The 18,211-nt window shown below is 34.4% G+C and overlaps 1 protein-coding gene across 3 annotated transcripts in view; it reads left to right on the top strand.

Annotated features, from left to right (window-relative positions):
* LOC145268710 (protein zer-1 homolog) overlaps positions 1-18,211 on the top strand; it is a 159,134-nt gene that overhangs the window by 29,874 nt on the left and 111,049 nt on the right. Inside the window, exon 1 of one of the 3 annotated variants that reach the window (XM_080124249.1) lies at positions 17,771-17,938. The exons of the other annotated variants lie outside the window; for them this stretch is intronic. The gene's annotated coding sequence lies outside the window, so the exon portion shown is untranslated. Of the gene's footprint in view, positions 1-17,770; positions 17,939-18,211 lie in introns of those variants that run through there. 3 annotated transcript variants of the gene reach the window in all.

The raw sequence follows: 18,211 nt of genomic DNA, 5'->3' as shown, positions 1-18,211 counted from the left end.
CTGTTAGGATCCCAACTGAATAGAAACTAACTAGAAAAAAACCCCAAATATATTCTATTAAAAATTTTTTCTTCAAAATCATTAAATAACCTAAAAAAAAACTATCTATAATGGATGACATCACAAAAAAAAAAAAAATCACAGCAACCATTAAAATAGATAGAAGAGATTCTTTATGATGTCATAGATTCTGAATTGTAACTTTCCAAAATCACTGGATTCAGCATTAAATAACCTGAAAACCAACCAACCTGTTGAACTGTATATATGCGTGTAATGTATATGTGTTAGCATTTATGAACATTAGACTACACGGAGGAAGTTCAGTATATACACAACTCATTATATACCACTAGACGTTATCAGATACACCCCTCCAAAAAAAATTGATGTTATCAGACACACCCCTCCAAAAAAACTACTAACCGACCAAGTCATCTCCATGTATTGCAAACACAGTGTGTTAGCATTTACCAACCTACAGTTTTCACAAAGTTGACTCCGGCTCACTTAGCAGTTGACGGAAATAACCGGAAAAGGTCGGCCAAGCGTTCCTTAATTTTTAACGAAAGTGCTGTCAGTTTTTAGCTAATACAAATCTATGAAATCTATTTTTTTTATAAATTGGAAGAAATAAAAAAAATTAATTTTAATCGCGCAGTTTATGGTTAGGCACATGTTTGTCATGTTATTTATTGTATTTCCATGTTTTTCCTGTTTATCGTTATCATTTTCTCGTAGCTGTTTAACGTTTTGCGATTGACCGCTTCCGGTTATTCCTGTCAGCGGCTGAGCACATCCGAGAAACTTTGTAGAAACCGTAAGTTGATAACTGCAGAAGTACCGAAAACACTAATCAACAACTGCCTGAAGGAACAGCATTTTTTCCCCTTTTGTCAGAAACATCTATAATATAAATTTCACCTGTCTGTTTAAATGTATGTATGTTTGTACATCTCGCAAAAACTTGTGACAGAGGTAACGGATTTTCACGAGAATCATATCATTTTGAAGCTCGACCTTTTGGACGACAAATATCAAAAAATTGGGCAAACGCATTAATTCCTTCACCCTCAACAAGACACTTTTCTACAAGGAGGGGGGTTGCTTTTTTTGCTGATATTTTCAAAAGTCATCGCCTCTTTTCGATTGTCTAGCCTTAATTTAAACCTACGTCACTTCCAGTTTGGCGATGGGCGCAGCAGCTAATGTGTCACATTTTTTTTTTTCACTTTCTTTATCCTCCTTCATGGTACGGGTTCGAGCCCGTCTGCCTACTTTTTTTTTTTTTTTTTTTTTTTTTTGCGCTCGCAATTTTCCTTTTTTTTTTTGTTTTTGTTCAACCAACAGCTTTACACACACCTCCACTTTCTTTTCCCTTTTCCGCCTTCATGTCACAGATTTGAGCCTGCCTGCCTACTACAACTGTTTTTTTTGCCCAACACACACCTACAAACATCTGGGCAACGCCGGGCACCCAAGCTAGTATCTTTTGTAAAAGATGAGGATTAACGGACAAAGTATAGGAAGCAAGATTTACAGGACTGTTGAAAACGCATTTTTTACTCTCCTGCAGTACGGGTGTACAAATTTGATGAGAAAGTTCTATGCTTGTACAAAAAGTCATTGAAAGGGTTTGAACTTAAATAAATTCTTTATTTTTAATATCTTTCTGTAATTTTAACACAATCTTACTAAGACATTGGGAAATTTTATTTAAAAAAAACAAATGCAAAATTCAAACAATGTATATTTATGAAAAATAATGTCTTTTAAATGTTGACCATTTTCAGCTTCGCATATTTGTGCTCTTTCCAAAACATTATTCATGACAAATTGCAGAATCTCTGGATTGTGATTTAACTCCTTTATTTCGTTCCTGATGGTTTCCTTCGATTCTTCCAGGGTTTGGGGTTTGTTAACATAGACGGCGCACAATGTTTCGAATTGTGTTGTGACTTGGGCTATCTCTTACATGAAAATACCATTTCTAAGCTCTTTGAGTCAAAACGATTGACCCCTGATTTTGGCAAAACAATTTCACAACTTGTGTACGTTGTTCGATGCTATACTTATCTGTAATTAATTTGCAAAATATTATCTGTAAAATATCTGAAAAAGAGAAAGAAATAATGGTAAAATGACAGACTTTCAACCCTTCAATGACTTTTTGGATACCCTGTATGATGTGCACGATACTGTTATTCCTCATAGCATTTAGGTAAATGCTTCATCGTAGATTAGCAAATTTTGTTTATATCGGTAAAACAATAACAAACAAAATTAATGTGTATGCATTTATGATTACTAAAAATATCCAGTAATTCTGCAACATTTCTTAGCCTAATCGATAAGGGCACCGGTGTCCAAAATCAAAATGCGTAAACTCGTTTGTGCGCACATCGTCTGCACATACACTATCATTAATGAAAATAATTATATTTTGCATCAATCGGAGGATTTTCAGAATGTACTTGAAATGGCCTTTTCTGGGAGCCACTTTAACCCTTTAAAAGGGTCAGATTTTCTTCAATAAATTAGTAGAGCCCAGCTGACCCAGATCCACAGACTGGCGTCGTTCTATTTGGCTTTGAGCCTGTTGAATCTCTCCACTCAAACAGCAATTGCACACAAACATTAGCAAAATACGCACACTATTCTCGACCTATGTTATCATGCATTGTCACAGGCAATATTCATACTTACAAGGCACAACACACACACAAATACACACACACACAAACTACTCAAATTCCTCCATTTTCATCTACCCATTCAAAAGCCTATTCATTGAAATATTCCAAACTTTCTCACTGAACTATGTTTCTAATATGAAAACAAATGAACATTGATTCTTATTAATAACTAGCTGGAGGGGAGGGGTGCTTGGCCTGGCCATAAAATACGCTTAAATATTAAATTTTAATTTTGTCCAGATTTCATATATATTATAATCGTGATTTCAAAAGTAAAAAAAAAAAGTATTTAGGTGCCATCAGCTAGAATCGAAACCGAAACTGTAGCATTCAAAGCTGGTGATGTTATCATATAATCAGATTAAAAATAAACTGAAATGAATGTACAAAATGTTCAACAATTTTTTTCAATTTGGCCCATTTTTGGCCCTTTAAAAGCTATTTTAACCGGTTAAAGACCCATAAAAGAAAGGCCCATAAAAAAATCCAGTCATTTGAAGCCCCTAGCGCTACTCTATGACTTTTAGTTTCGGAGGAGATAGAGTAGAGTTTAAAAATATGGTGACAGACAAATTGACCGACCAGCAGACAGACCGACATATAGCTGTTTATATATTAGATTTTTAATGAAAAATAATTTATATAATTGAGAGAAATTTTGGTTACAATTTCCTGACCCCTGTAATACACGGCTCTTAAAACTATCGACTCTGGCTTCTTTGATATCTTGGCTAAAGAATTCCACTGTTTTTACAAGAACTCTAAAAATGTTGAAGAACATTCTGTTTTTCTCACTGTCGTAAACTTCCATTTTAAACATATATAAAACTAGCCTGGGTGCCCGGCATTGCCCGGGTGTTTGAAGGTGTGTGTTGAGCAAAAAAAAAAAAAAAATGGTAATAGGCAGGCAGGCTCGAACCCGTACCGCGAAGGAGAAAAAGAAAAAGAAAAAAAAGTGACATTTTTGCTGTTGCGTCCATCGCCAAACCAGAAGTGACAAAGGTTTAAATTAAGGCTAGTCAATCGAAAAGAGAGGATGATTTTTGAAAATATTGGCGAAAAAAAAAACCGACCCTTCCCTGTAGAAAAGTGCTCAGTTGAGGGTGAAAATTAATGATTTTAGTCAATTTTTTGATATTTGTCGTTCGAAGGGTTGAGCTTCAAAATGATACCAATCCCATGAAAATCCGTTGAAAATGTTAGGCAGACATGCATGCATACATACATACATACATACATACATTTAAACAGACAGGTGAGCTTTATATATATATAGAAAAGCGAAAATATGTATGTATGTTCGCTTTTTGTGTATGTCCGCGAAAGGCTTTTTTCCGAGAAGCGATCTGTCGGCTCACTCCTTCTGTAAATTTTTTATATCACGCCTAAATGATAATATCTAAGAGTTACGAACAGGGGCCATGTGTGTATTTAATTTGCCCGACTTTTACCAGCTCGCCACTTCGAAAAGCGAATGATCTGGCTTGCAGTGCAAAACTAGGCCAGACACCATGACACTTCCTCGCACCTGTTTATTTTGCTTCATAAACATTCACTTAACGCCCTTCTCAGTTCCTTTCCCCTGTGGTCGAGACGGTTAGGTGTCTGGCTTTTTTTCCCTTTCATTTCCACCTTTGCGTCAAGGCTTTGGGGTTCAATCCTACCTTTAAAACTTTTTTTTTTCTTTTACACCTCCAAACACCCGGGCAACGCTGGGTACCCCCTGCTATCTCTTTTGTGAATTAATGCCTTCTAAACTCATTATTTGTTTTCTCACATTTAATTATGAACCCTATAAACTTTTTTTTTCACTGAAAATACTTTTTGGAGACTGACTCATCCTAAAAATACTTCTCCAATTGCAAAAGACCTGAAGAAACCTCTAAAACTGGTGACCAAACGATGTGATATGAACGCAAACTTCTTATATAAAAACAACAAATTCCGTAAAACGGTAACTGATCTTGGTTTTGAATCTCGATAAAAGGACGGTCAAATTGAAGAACTACTGACCACAAAGCGTGTCAGTGGATGATTTAGTTATGTTTTTTACTCACTTAATTTTTTTTTTTTTTTTGTTTTGACTTTGATGACATTCACCCAGAATGGCTTGAGCCAACTCCTCCTACAGAACACACAATGTCTTGGATCAACACAGATCGTGCACGATGGTCTGCAATTAGTTATGGGCAACCAATCCCGTAGACCTGTGGACCAGCTGTAAGTTTAACATCAGCTTTGGAGTGGTTCTGGAGCTATCGGTTGCAATAGCTTTGCTTAGAAGAGACTGGGGACTGCTTGTGACTTTTATATTCCCTTGATATGTACTCCTTCAGAGGAAGCTGGTTCAACCCACTTAGGGTGAGTGCTGTTGCATACATACATACATGATGATGATGATTGCAACGTCTTGTCAGACGAGTGCCACTCCCTCAGACACTTCAATGAGCCCAAAAATGACTTTTCCTTTTAGTCCTACTGGTGAATTCACACGCTCAAGCAGGCATGACACTGAAGACAGTCATTGAGATCAATTATTAAATGCTTCCAGCGTTTCAAGCCTCCATGCATCACAACTTTTCCATCGCTACAGGACCACTTTTATAGACAAATTCCCGAGGGAGTATCTATACACAGATGATGTTACAGAGTCTTAGCTTTGTACGACAGCAAAGTCTCTCTCTCGGTTCAAAATGTTGAGATCCAGCAACAAGCAAGAGCAAGATAGCCAGCAACAAGTTAAACTGCAGACCAGCTTAATGCGGGTACTGGTCTCCCGCTTTATGGTTTTTTAAATCAGAGATTTGCTTCTCCTAGAAAGGTTACCTTCACCACGGCTTACAGGAGCCCTCTCCACCCCAACACACACATACACACAAACACACACGGTGCTAGTTGGCCGTTGACCCCGAAACAGGGTTCATTCGCCCTTTGGAAGGTCTTGTTTTTAATCCTTCAGGGGGACTAGCCACCCTCCTCACCAAACAAGTCTGGTGGGGGTGCCAGTTTAGTCGCTGATGACCCAACCGTGAAGCGGGTAGTACTGGGTTACATGTTATCAGTAGCATATGACATGACCTGACATACATACATACATACATACTGCTTTGTGGATAAACTCTCCTGAGGTGTAGAATGCAGCATGACCAAATTAAGTCTCCACTTTAAAAGTTCTTCATTAAGGGGACAATCTTGCATGCATCCAGATTATTGTTCATATTAGAGGCAAAATGATGCCAGCAGACCCACAGAATTCAGACGAGGCAGTATAGATTAAAAACAATTCCTGATATTCATTAACGCTCTCCCTAATAATATTGTGTCCGAGATGGGTATATTTGCTGATGATAACTATGATCTATAACATGCACGAGGGAAGAACGGGTGTACATAAATCTAAGATAATGGCAAAAGCATTAGAAAATGACCTCCAGACCATAGTGGAATGGGGCTGTAAATGGATGATAACACTTAATGATACTAAGACTTAGCTGCTTTCCTTTAACAATTAGAAGCCTCCTCTCCAACCACAGATATCCACGACCAATAACACCCTACCTGAGAATTCTTCCTTCAAACTCCTTGGATCTAATCGGTCCCACTTTATCAACTAAGCTCCACCCCCTGTCCCATCATCACAATGTTGCATCACTGTGCCTATTTTACAAATATTTTAATGGAATGTGCTCTGATGAACTTGTGCCACTTGTCCCCCCTCGATGTACATATTCCCGACAAACTTACTTAGCAACAAAATCACACCCCTTCACTGTTAAATTCCTGCTCTAATAGTTTCTTCCCTCGAACAGCTAGACTTTGGAATTCCCTTCCTGTTACCTGCTTCTCTGACTGTATTGATATGCAGAAGTTTAAATGTAATGTAAATCAACAACTTGTTAATCTCATTCTCCAGGTCTCGCAGCAGTAAAGAAGGATCATCCAAACATGAACTTGATAACTCTAGACGTTAGTGCCTATCCTGATCTCGAGATGAGACCACAGACTGGGTTTTTAGGCACCTGAAAGTATATCGGGCATTGTTGATTCAGACATCAATGTTCTTGTTCCCTTCACGCAGTCACCACTATGTATTTATTAGCGATTGGATGATTCCAATATTTTTTCCGATTCCGGTACAATTACCGATTCCGATTCTGATTCTTTATAAATCTCTAAATATTTAACTATAGAGTTATTTCCCCCGATTTCTGTAAAAAACACATATTAAATATGCAGATATTTTCCTAAACGTAAAATTACACGTTTGAAGAATGATCGCTATGTTTTCGCTTTACTGGTAATTTAAAATGAATAAATATTTATTATTTTATCATTATTAACAACAATGAATGATTTTGGTTTTAACAAAATCAAATAAAAAAAGACAAAAAAATCGTTTTGGCATCGGAAAATAGGCACCAATTTTTTTGATTCCAATACCCTCAAATTTGTCGTTTTTTTTAATTTTTTTCCGATTACGATTAATCGTCCCAACACAAGTATTTATATGCAGTTACCATTATGTATTTTCACATTTTCTGTGACGCCAAACATTGAGCCCAGGTATCTGAAGAAATCGACCTCTTCTAGGGTTTCCTTATTGAGAAGAATCTTGCTGGTCTCAGAAATGCCTATGCGACTAAGGCCATCAACTTCCCATATTTCCTCCTATAACACAGAACACGCTAGGTAACATACAAATATCCGTGCATGAGGTCGCCAAGCTAATCAAGAACCTTGATTCCAGTAAAGCAACTGGCCCTGACGGCATCCCAATTATAGTGTTAAAAAAGCTTCAACCAGAACTTGCTCCCATACTTACGAAACTGTTTAAGCGCTGCCTTAAGGAGAAGTGCTTTCGGACTCCCTGGAAGACCTCATCAGTTTGCCCTGTATTCAAGAATTCAGGTGATAAGTCATCTCCCTCTCAGTACAGACTAATAAGTCTCCTGTGTGTTATGAGTAAGTTGCTGGAGTCCATATTAAATAGAGAAATAGTCAACCACCTCAGCGGAAACAACCTTCTTAGTGACACACAATATGGTTTCCGCTCTACAAGATCTACTACAGATGTGCTGACGGTTATATCTCACAGGATTAGTGAATCTCTTGACAAAGGCTTCCTTTCTAGGGCAATTGCTCTTAACATATCAAAAGCCTTCGACAAGGTATGCCATAAGGGTCTACTTCACAAGATTTCCAGCTACGGTATAACTGGAAATGTTTTCTTAATCATTAAATCATTTCTCTCCGATAAGCTCATAAGAGTAGTGGTCGATGGACAAAAATCAGAGGCCTGCAGTATTAATGCTGGAGTCCCTCAGGGGTCAATCCTGGGCCCAACTCTCTTCCTGATCTACATCAATGACCTCCCTAAACACATACTTAAATCATTCGTTGACATCTATGCTGATGACACGACCATCTATGGCAACACATCAAAGGCTATAAATGACAAAGTTCTCTCTGATTCTCTCTCCTCTGATCTCGAGCGCGTAGTTCAGTGGGGGAAGACGTGGCTGGTTGCCTTTAATGCGTCTAAAACCAAACTCCTATCCTTACATCATCAACGCTCTGATCCCCATCTGGCATCAATTGGGATGGATGGCTCTTGTCTGGGAGAGGCCCCGTGTTTTGACAAGCTTCTGGGTTTGCCCTTTACTCCTGATCTGAAATGGAATACGTACATCAAGTCTGTTGCCAAGGTCGCTGGAAAGATGGTGGGATTCTTCTACCGCTCCAGAAGATATCTCACTACTGATGCAATTCTCTATCTATATAAAAGCCAAGTACGTCCAAGGATGTAATACTGCTGCCATATCTGGGCAGGAGCTGCTAAAAACAGCCTATCCTGCCTTGACAGAGTACAAAATAGACTTTGTGGCTTAGTGGGGGATGCCCTTTTCTCTACCCTGCAACCTCTCTCCCACAGAAGAGACGTTGGGAGCCTATCCTTGTTTTATTGTTATTTCAATGGCAGGTGCTCATCTGAACTCCAATCTCTGGTCCCTCCTCGCCAATCTTTCACAGAAAACACCCGTTTAGCCGAATCCACTGTGAAAAATTTCCCCCGCTCTATATCTGTGCCTAAATCAAAACGTGGATTCCATGAACAAAGCTTCTTTCTTAGAACTGCACGCCTGTGGAATTCTGTTCCGTCTACCTGCTTCCCACCTGACTACAACTTGGATGTGTTCAAGTCCAACGTTAACAAATTCCTAATGAACCGCCACCTTAAGTGAACAATTCATCAAATCTCCACACTAACGTAATGTACTTGCAATAACCCTTATCCCTGGGTGGGTTCCGGGCCTTGATAAGTGGTGACCACTGTGTAAAAAAAAAAAAAAAAAAAAAGGAAAAAAGAAAATAGAACTCCTGGCAGAGAGGACTTTTGATTTTTTTTTTTTTAACATTGATCTTCATACCAATCTTGGATGCGAAGTGATGCATTTTTGTCTCTGGTTGTTTTAGCTTTCAACCTCTTGAAGACAGAAAAAACTGATAATTACTTAGCACTTATTTTCGTTCACCATAGAATCTGAGGAAAGTTGTAGATTACACTGAGTGAAACGTGAACACAGCATCTAAGTGGAGAACAAATATTTCAAACTAATACAGATAATAAATTCTCATCTGAGAAATATTTCAAACTAATACAGATTATCAATTCTCATCTGAGAAATATTTCAAACTAATACAGATTACCAATTCTCATCTGAGAAATATTTCAAACTAATACAGATTATAAATTCTCATCTGAGAAATATTTCAAACTAATACAGATTACCAATTCTCATCTGAGAAATATTTCAAACTAATACAGATTATCAATTCTAATCTGAGAAATATTTCAAACTAATACAGATTACCAATTCTCATCTGAGAAATATTTCAAACTAATACAGATTATCAATTCTCATCTGAGAAATATTTCAAACTAATACAGATTATCAATTCTCATCTGAGAAATATTTCAAACTAATACAGATTACCAATTCTCATCTGAGAAATATTTCAAACTAATACAGATTACCAATTCTCATCTGAGAAATATTTCAAACTAATACAGATTATCAATTCTCATCTGAGAAATATTTCAAACTAATACAGATTACCAATTCTCATCTGAGAAATATTTCAAACTAATACAGATTACCAATTCTCATCTGAGAAATATTTCAAACTAATACAGATTATCAATTCTAATCTGAGAAATATTTCAAACTAATACAGATTACCAATTCTCATCTGAGAAATATTTCAAACTAATACAGATTATCAATTCTCATCTGAGAAATATTTCAAACTAATACAGATTACCAATTCTCATCTGAGAAATATTTCAAACTAATACAGATTACCAATTCTCATCTGAGAAATATTTCAAACTAATACAGATTATAAACTCTCATCTGAGAAATATTTCAAACTAATACAGATTACCAATTCTCATCTGAGAAATATTTCAAACTAATACAGATTATCAATTCTCATCTGAGAAATATTTCAAACTAATACAGATTACCAATTCTCATCTGAGAAATATTTCAAACTAATACAGATTATAAACTCTCATCTGAGAAATATTTCAAACTAATACAGATTATCAATTCTCATCTGAGAAATATTTCAAACTAATACAGATTATAAACTCTCATCTGAGAAATATTTCAAACTAATACAGATTACCAATTCTCATCTGAGAAATATTTCAAACTAATACAGATTATCAATTCTCATCTGAGAAATATTTCAAACTAATACAGATTATAAATTCTCATCTGAGAAATATTTCAAACTAATACAGATTATAAACTCTCATCTGAGAAATATTTCAAACTAATACAGATTATCAATTCTCATCTGAGAAATATTTCAAACTAATACAGATTATAAACTCTCATCTGAGAAATATTTCAAACTAATACAGATTATCAATTCTCATCTGAGAAATATTTCAAACTAATACAGATTATAAACTCTCATCTGAGAAATATTTCAAACTAATACAGATTACCAATTCTCATCTGAGAAATATTTCAAACTAATACAGATTATCAATTCTCATCTGAGAAATATTTCAAACTAATACAGATTATAAATTCTCATCTGAGAAATATTTCAAACTAATACAGATTATAAACTCTCATCTGAGAAATATTTCAAACTAATACAGATTATCAATTCTCATCTGAGAAATATTTCAAACTAATACAGATTATCAATTCTAATCTGAGAAATATTTCAAACTAATACAGATTACCAATTCTCATCTGAGAAATATTTCAAACTAATACAGATTATTAATTCACATCTGAGAAATATTTCAAACTAATACAGATTATCAATTTTCATCTAAGAAATATTTCAAACTAATACAGATTACCAATTCTCATCTGAGAAATATTTCAAACTAATACAGATTATCAATTCTCATCTGAGAAATATTTCAAACTAATACAGATTATTAATTCACATCTGAGAAATATTTCCAACTAATACAGATTATCAATTCTCATCTGAGAAATATTTCAAACTAATACAGATTATAAATTCTCATCTGAGAAATATTTCCAACTAATACAGATTATCAATTCTCATCTGAGAAATATTTCAAACTAATACAGATTATAAATTCTCATCTGAGAAATATTTCCAACTAATACAGATTACCAATTCTCATCTGAGAAATATTTCAAACTAATACAGATTATCAATTCTCATCTGAGAAATATTTCAAACTAATACAGATTATAAACTCTCATCTGAGAAATATTTCAAACTAATACAGATTATCAATTCACATCTGAGAAATATTTCAAACTAATACAGATTATCAATTCACATCTGAGAAATATTTCCAACTAATACAGATTATCAATTCTCATCTGAGAAATATTTCCAACTAATACAGATTATTAATTCACATCTGAGAAATATTTCCAACTAATACAGATTATCAATTCTCATCTGAGAAATATTTCCAACTAATACAGATTATCAATTCACATCTGAGAAATATTTCCAACTAATACAGATTATCAATTCTCATCTGAGAAATATTTCCAACTAATACAGATTATCAATTCTCATCTGAGAAATATTTCAAACTAATACAGATTATTAATTCACATCTGAGAAATATTTCCAACCAATACAGATTATCAATTCTCATCTGAGAAATATTTTCAACCAATACAGATTATCAATTCTCATCTGAGAAATATTTTCAACTAATACAGATTATCAATTCTCATCTGAGAAATATTTCCAACCAATACAGATTATCAATTCTCATCTGAGAAATATTTTCAACTAATACAGATTATCAATTCTCATCTCAGAAATTCAGAAACTCACCGGCTTAACTTCATATAAACAATCATATTTTTGTTTTCTTTTTTTGCAAGGGATTGACATAATTTTTACTTGTAAACAATGTTAATCTTTACTGTAAAGCAATGAAAAGGTTTTATGTACCCCTCCCTTCCCTCCCCTTCTTATAAAGAGGCTTATATTTTTGTTTTATTTTATCTTATTTTATGCTTAAAATGCTCAAAGCTGAAGAATCTTTATTGGAATCTATATATCATTCAAACGCTACCATGTTTGAATATATGGTTAAGTGGCAGTTTTAGTCATTTAGAACTGCTTTAAAGCTTCACCGCTCACTCATTTTTCGACATAATTTTAAACAATTATTACAGATCACCTTCTCAGCTATATTTTGAAAAAAGTTTTTTTCAATTTTCGTTCAGTAAAACAAAAGTTATGATGAATTTACTGATGTTCAAAATTGTAAAAAAAAAAAAAAAAAAAAAAAAAAAAAATGTAAAAAAGTGAGTTTTTTATGACTGGTATCCATAGCAACCACGTCGCTTCAGCGACTACTGTTACTACCAATTCACTGCTGGCATGAAAAGAGAAATAACAAGTGAAACAGAATGAAAGGCAGATAATTTGTGGGATTTTTATTGAAAGCAGATGAGAGCCGTACATTGTTATTACATATGTGTTTATGGGGGCAAAAAAATAAGACTGAAATTAAACAAAGAACAAGTGAATTTACTGGAATCCTGGAAAACTTATGGATTACAATAGAAAAATGTGAGCATGAAAAGTAATATGGTTTAGCTTAAATATGGAAAAGAAAAGGACAAGATATTCTAGTAAAAAATATGATAATATGTGTATGTTATGTTTATGGAACAGTAAACAAAAGTTATGATGAATTTGCTGGTGTTCAAAATCATTAATAAAAAACGTAAGGAGGTGAGCGACGTTTTTTTATGACTGGTTTCCATAGCAACCACGTCGCTTCAGCGGCTACTATTGCTACCAAATCACTGTTCTCGCGGAAAGGGAAGTAACAAGTGAAACAGAAAGAATGAAAGGGAGATAATGGGGGGGATTTTATTGAAAGCAGACGAGTGCCGTGCATTGTTATTACATATGTGTATGATGTTTATGGAGGCCAAAAAATAAGACTGAAATTAAACAACGAACAAGTGAATTTACTGGAAACCTGGAAAAATCATGGATTACAATAGAAAAATGCGAGCATGAAAAGTAATATGGTTAAGCTTAAACATGGAAAAGTAAAGGACTAATTGTTAAAACTGCAAAAGAAAAGGACAAGATATTCTAGTAAAAAATATAATAAATTTATAATTTAAAATGTTGCGGTATTAATTAAGAATTGATTCTATAATGTTAAATTGAATTTAAAAAAAAAAATTCTTAATGCTGCAATATTTTAAGTGATAAATTTATTATATTTTTTTCTTGTGTTTTTCTTTTCCAGTTTTGACAACTAGTCCTTTACTTTTTATGTTTAAGCTTAACTTTTCACATTTTTCTATTGTCATAGATAGATGGATATCTAAACAGATAAAGAGATAATGCATCTCCACAGCTATTATCTAACATCACTTCTCCGTTCTCTTTTTATTAAATCTTACTTCCTATACCTTTGTACTGTTAAACAACTATTTCCTCTTTTTGTTATTGTTTTTACTCTTTTTCGATCACTTCCTTACACTTTGTGGAGGTTCTATAGTATCACACATAGACGTAAACTCTTGTAACAATTTGGTCATGTAGTAACGTAAGTGCTTGCATGCGTGTGACAGTTTTTTTTATATTTCTCTGCCATTTAAGCATGTGGTCATGTAACAGTTTCCCGATTTTTTTTTTTTTTTTTTTTTTTTTTTTTACACAGTTCTTTGTATTGTTGTATTCTGCAAGATTTTTCAAGCTGCACCGTTTGTGCACTGGAGAGCAGACCAGACAGTGCTGCATCATATGGTCTTCGTCTCCACATTCAGAGATGGTTGGGTCAGTTTTGTAGCCCCATCATGTCATAACAACTTTTGATCATCCGATTCCTGTTCCTAGATGGTTTAGTTAAACTCCTCGGTCTAATGTTTACAAGGACCATGAACTGGAATAGATGCATTGAGAGCATTACCAAGGCTGCTGCGAAGAAGGTGGGCTCTCTCTACCATGCTAGAAAACTACTTACGCCTGAAAATATCCTGTACCTTTATAAGGCCACCATTCGCCCATATATGGAGTATTGCTGTCACATTTGGGCTGGTGCATCTGCTGCTTGTCTCTCACTCCTGGAGAGCGTTCAAAAGAGAGTCGCCAACCTGATAGGTCCTGAACTGTCATCTAGGCTTCAACCTCTGTCCCATCAATGAAATGTTGCATCCCTCTCTCTGTTCTACAAGTACTTTAATGGTGACTGCTCTGACGAACTACAAGCACTCATACCCCCACGACGTGAATACCTCCAACAAACCCGAGAAGCAGCTAAATCCTACCCCTTCATAGTAGAGCTCCCTAGATGTAAGAAAACTTTTTACTCCAATAGAACTGCTAGACCTTGGAATTCCCTTCCGGGATTTTGCTTTCCCAACTGTACTGACATGCAGAAGTTCAAATGTAATATGAATGGACATCTTGCTACTCATCTCCCTTCATAATACCCCTGCAAGTTATGTGCCCGATAGTAGCCCCCTACTTCAAAATGGCACTGTGCCTTGCTTGGGGTGGAAATTTGAATAGAAAAAAACAAAAAACAAACTAGAGCCAGTGTGCTTCTGAGCAGCTGTCGTTTCTTGAAATGTTATTAGGGGTTTGACAGAGCTAAGGAAGCTTCTCCATGTCTTCAGTTATTGGACCGCTATTTCACATCACAGGGGATAAAATTTTCTCTCTATATGAGGGGGTAGTAGTAGTCAGGCAGGCTCGAACCTGTGACGCGGTGATCCGAAGGCAGAAAAGAAAGCGAATGAAAGCATAACATCTTACCACTACGCTACGAGGCCATAGGAAGTGAAAAGCGTTCAAATTTAGCAATGGTAATCAAGAAGTTGACTTGCTAAGTGAATATGCCGGTGAAGAAATGAATGTTCATCTTTCTGCTGTTTCATTTATTTGTTTCCCCACGATGTTGGGGGGGTGGGAACCAGCTCCCCACAAAAAGGGAGTGTCCAAATGAATAGCAATTGTCTGATATGAGGGGTTTCTCCCCACATTGGTCAAAGCTAATTGCTTTCTGGATGTCCTGGCATGAAAAGCCGGGAAGCTTGCTTTCGATTAGGTTCGCTTTTATATAAAAAAAACATGAACAAACACGCGAAGGGGTTGAATGGCCTGAATTTTATAAAAGTCAATCAAAATAAATCTAGACACAATGTGCGTTCGCAAATTGTAGATATTACAATCTAGAGATAACGTCCCTTCGTAAATCTAGAGAGTATATAAAAAGTTCTAAAACATAAAACAATATATGTTACCGTGACATAGGCTGACATATATTTGGTGGGTATTTTAACAGTATTTTGCATATTTTTTATTTTTAACTGTTTTTCCCAAACTTACCATGTCAAAGAGAGATTCGAACGCCATTTTAAATTTTCCAATACATCGGTAAACACTGTATGTTTTTCGAGCTAAATAAACATGTTACATTAAATATAAACACTAAAAACATATCCAGTTAGGTAGAAAAGTAACTTATCTTTCCTTTGATAACATTTATTTGTTATATATTTGTTTTTTGACAACTTTTTTGAATCTGTGTACAGTAATACAAACTCGAAGAATTTTATAAGCTAAGAAAATAAAAATTTAAGATATTTTAGCGATTTTTACTACTAAATTGCATTGAACATAAGTTGATTTTGGACTGTGACACTTCGATTTGAGTTGTCCCTCCTTTTTTTTTTTATATTCATTGGATTTAATTATGGCTGATTAAAACACTACGACTCGCTACTTGATCAAATTACGTGATTTTTGGAGTATGATATCTTCATTCTGTAATAACTCCGTATATTATACAGACTTTTCTGTATTTTCTTTATTTCTAATTGCGGCCATAAATGCCAATTTGAATAAGATACTGTAAAAATTGAATTTAATTTGAAAATTCTATTTAAAAATTGAATTTAATTTGAAAATCCTATTTAAAAATTAGCGGGGGTGCATAATCTGCATAAGTATAGTTTCTATTTTATTTTTATTTCTTTTTGTTTACGTGGTGGGGATCCAGCTCCTGCAAAAGGGTCACTCTGGATGGGAACAAAAATTAAACTTACCTCAGTCTAGAAAGATTTCTCATTCACTGATTGAAGAATACGAACAGGTACTACACTTTGCTCCTAGTCAACTAGATAACTGTTTTTTTTTTTTTTTTTTTTTTTTGTGATTTGGCAGAATTATATTTTTATATTATATTTTGTTTATTAAATTGTTAGATGAAAGTACAGAACAGTTTAGAAAGTCCCACCCCTCCACATGTTAAGAATGGGTTTCTAAATAATAGCGTTATTATTCCAGCACAGTTCGTGTTCTGCATAAGTATATTTTTTTTAACGTATAGAAGGTCTAACGCCCCAAAACGATAGGTGTGTCAGAAACTAACCTTACGAATGCATGAAATATATTGAATAATTCGACCCCCTGTCTTTCCAAGCTTATAACTACTCGAAAAATGTAATTCAAGCTCTAATTTTTTTCAATTAAAGGGGCAAGGACCAAGGTCTCATTAAAAAAAAAACAAAAACAAAAGTCTCTTTTTTTTTTTTTTTTTTTTAAAGAAAGGTTTTAAACTTCGGACTTTACAGGTAAATTTCTAAAAAACACTACTTTTTTTGTTTTAAATTTGAATATATCATTTACTGATCTTTTATCTTCAATTTGTGATATATAAAACTTTGGTGAGTAAATTAATTATTTACTTTTTAATAGACATTTCAAAATGGGGGGGCGTGAATTTAAAAAACACGTTTGTCTAAAATATTATATTCGGTTTATTGGAAAGAGCATAAAATTTCACATTGACCCTGAAAATATCGTAAAAATAGAAAAATTTTGATAGATTTTTAAAGTTTAAAAATTGAAAAATACTGAACTCGTAAAATTCAATTGATTTCATTATTGTTTTTTTTTTTTTTAAATAAAAAAAATAATATTTCTATTTCTTTTAAAACAACTTTAATAGTTTATTTTGGAAGTATAATCCATAAAGAAAATAAACAACCCACTTTTAAAAGAGAAATTGAGTTTTTTTTAATATTTTATTCGCAGTTTCGTGTTAGGGGTGGCAAAAATTCTGATACACCTCCCAAAACGATCAGTCTCACTGTAGATGGGAACAAAAATAAATAAAGATTGCCTCAGTCTAGAAATATTTCTCCCTTACTGATCGAAGCCAGAAAAAGACGGAGTATAGTAACAGGTTCTACACTTTGTTTCTAGCCAGCTAGGTCGTTTTTTTTTTTTTTTTTTTTTTTTTTTAAATTTTTATAGCATGGGGGAAGGTCTAACTCTTCTAAAAGGGTCACTCTCGATGGAAAGAAAAATAAGAATTGCCTCAGTGTAGAAAGATTTCTTCCTCACTGACCAAACCAGAAAAGATGAAGTGTAGAAGTAATCGGAACAGATACTACACTTTAGTACTCGCAAAAAGGTTTTATTCCTATGTCCAAGATAAATTTATTAATGCTAAACAAAAATGTATCCGTCAACGACTGCTCCCCCAATTTGTGGCCATTGTTGTTGTTGTTGTGCAGTTGTAGTAGTTTGAGAACACACGAAAAGTGTGGAGAAAGGTTTGGGGGATAAAAGGCAAACAGAACCCGATGTTTGTCGTTTATTTTGCTACTTTGCATTGAAATGATGAGGGAATATTCGATCGTAACAATCCTTGTTGGACCATTTTAAAGGTAAATCCACTCTTAAAAGAAAAAAAGAACCTGTTTTAGTTTCTTTTTTTTGGGGGGGGGGTCGTTTGAAAATGAAAACGGTGTGTTTGTTTCTATTTGTTTTATTTTATTTATTTATTTTTTACGGTGTTATTTATTTTTTTACGGTGCTTCTTCTTGTATAAAGAACAACGCTAAACCAATAAATAAAAAAATATATTGCAGGAACAGGGGACATAACTCAAATTACTTATTTTAAAAAGCATAGCCTATTTTATATCGTTTTCAATTTGG

This window comes from Euprymna scolopes, chromosome 44, assembly GCF_053919585.1.
Source record: "Euprymna scolopes isolate OS-2025 chromosome 44, ASM5391958v1, whole genome shotgun sequence".
In the NCBI taxonomy this organism is placed as follows: domain Eukaryota; kingdom Metazoa; phylum Mollusca; class Cephalopoda; order Sepiida; family Sepiolidae; genus Euprymna; species Euprymna scolopes.
The sequence above is the reverse complement of the archived record's forward strand: the minus strand, read 5'-3'. Positions and strand labels throughout refer to the sequence as shown.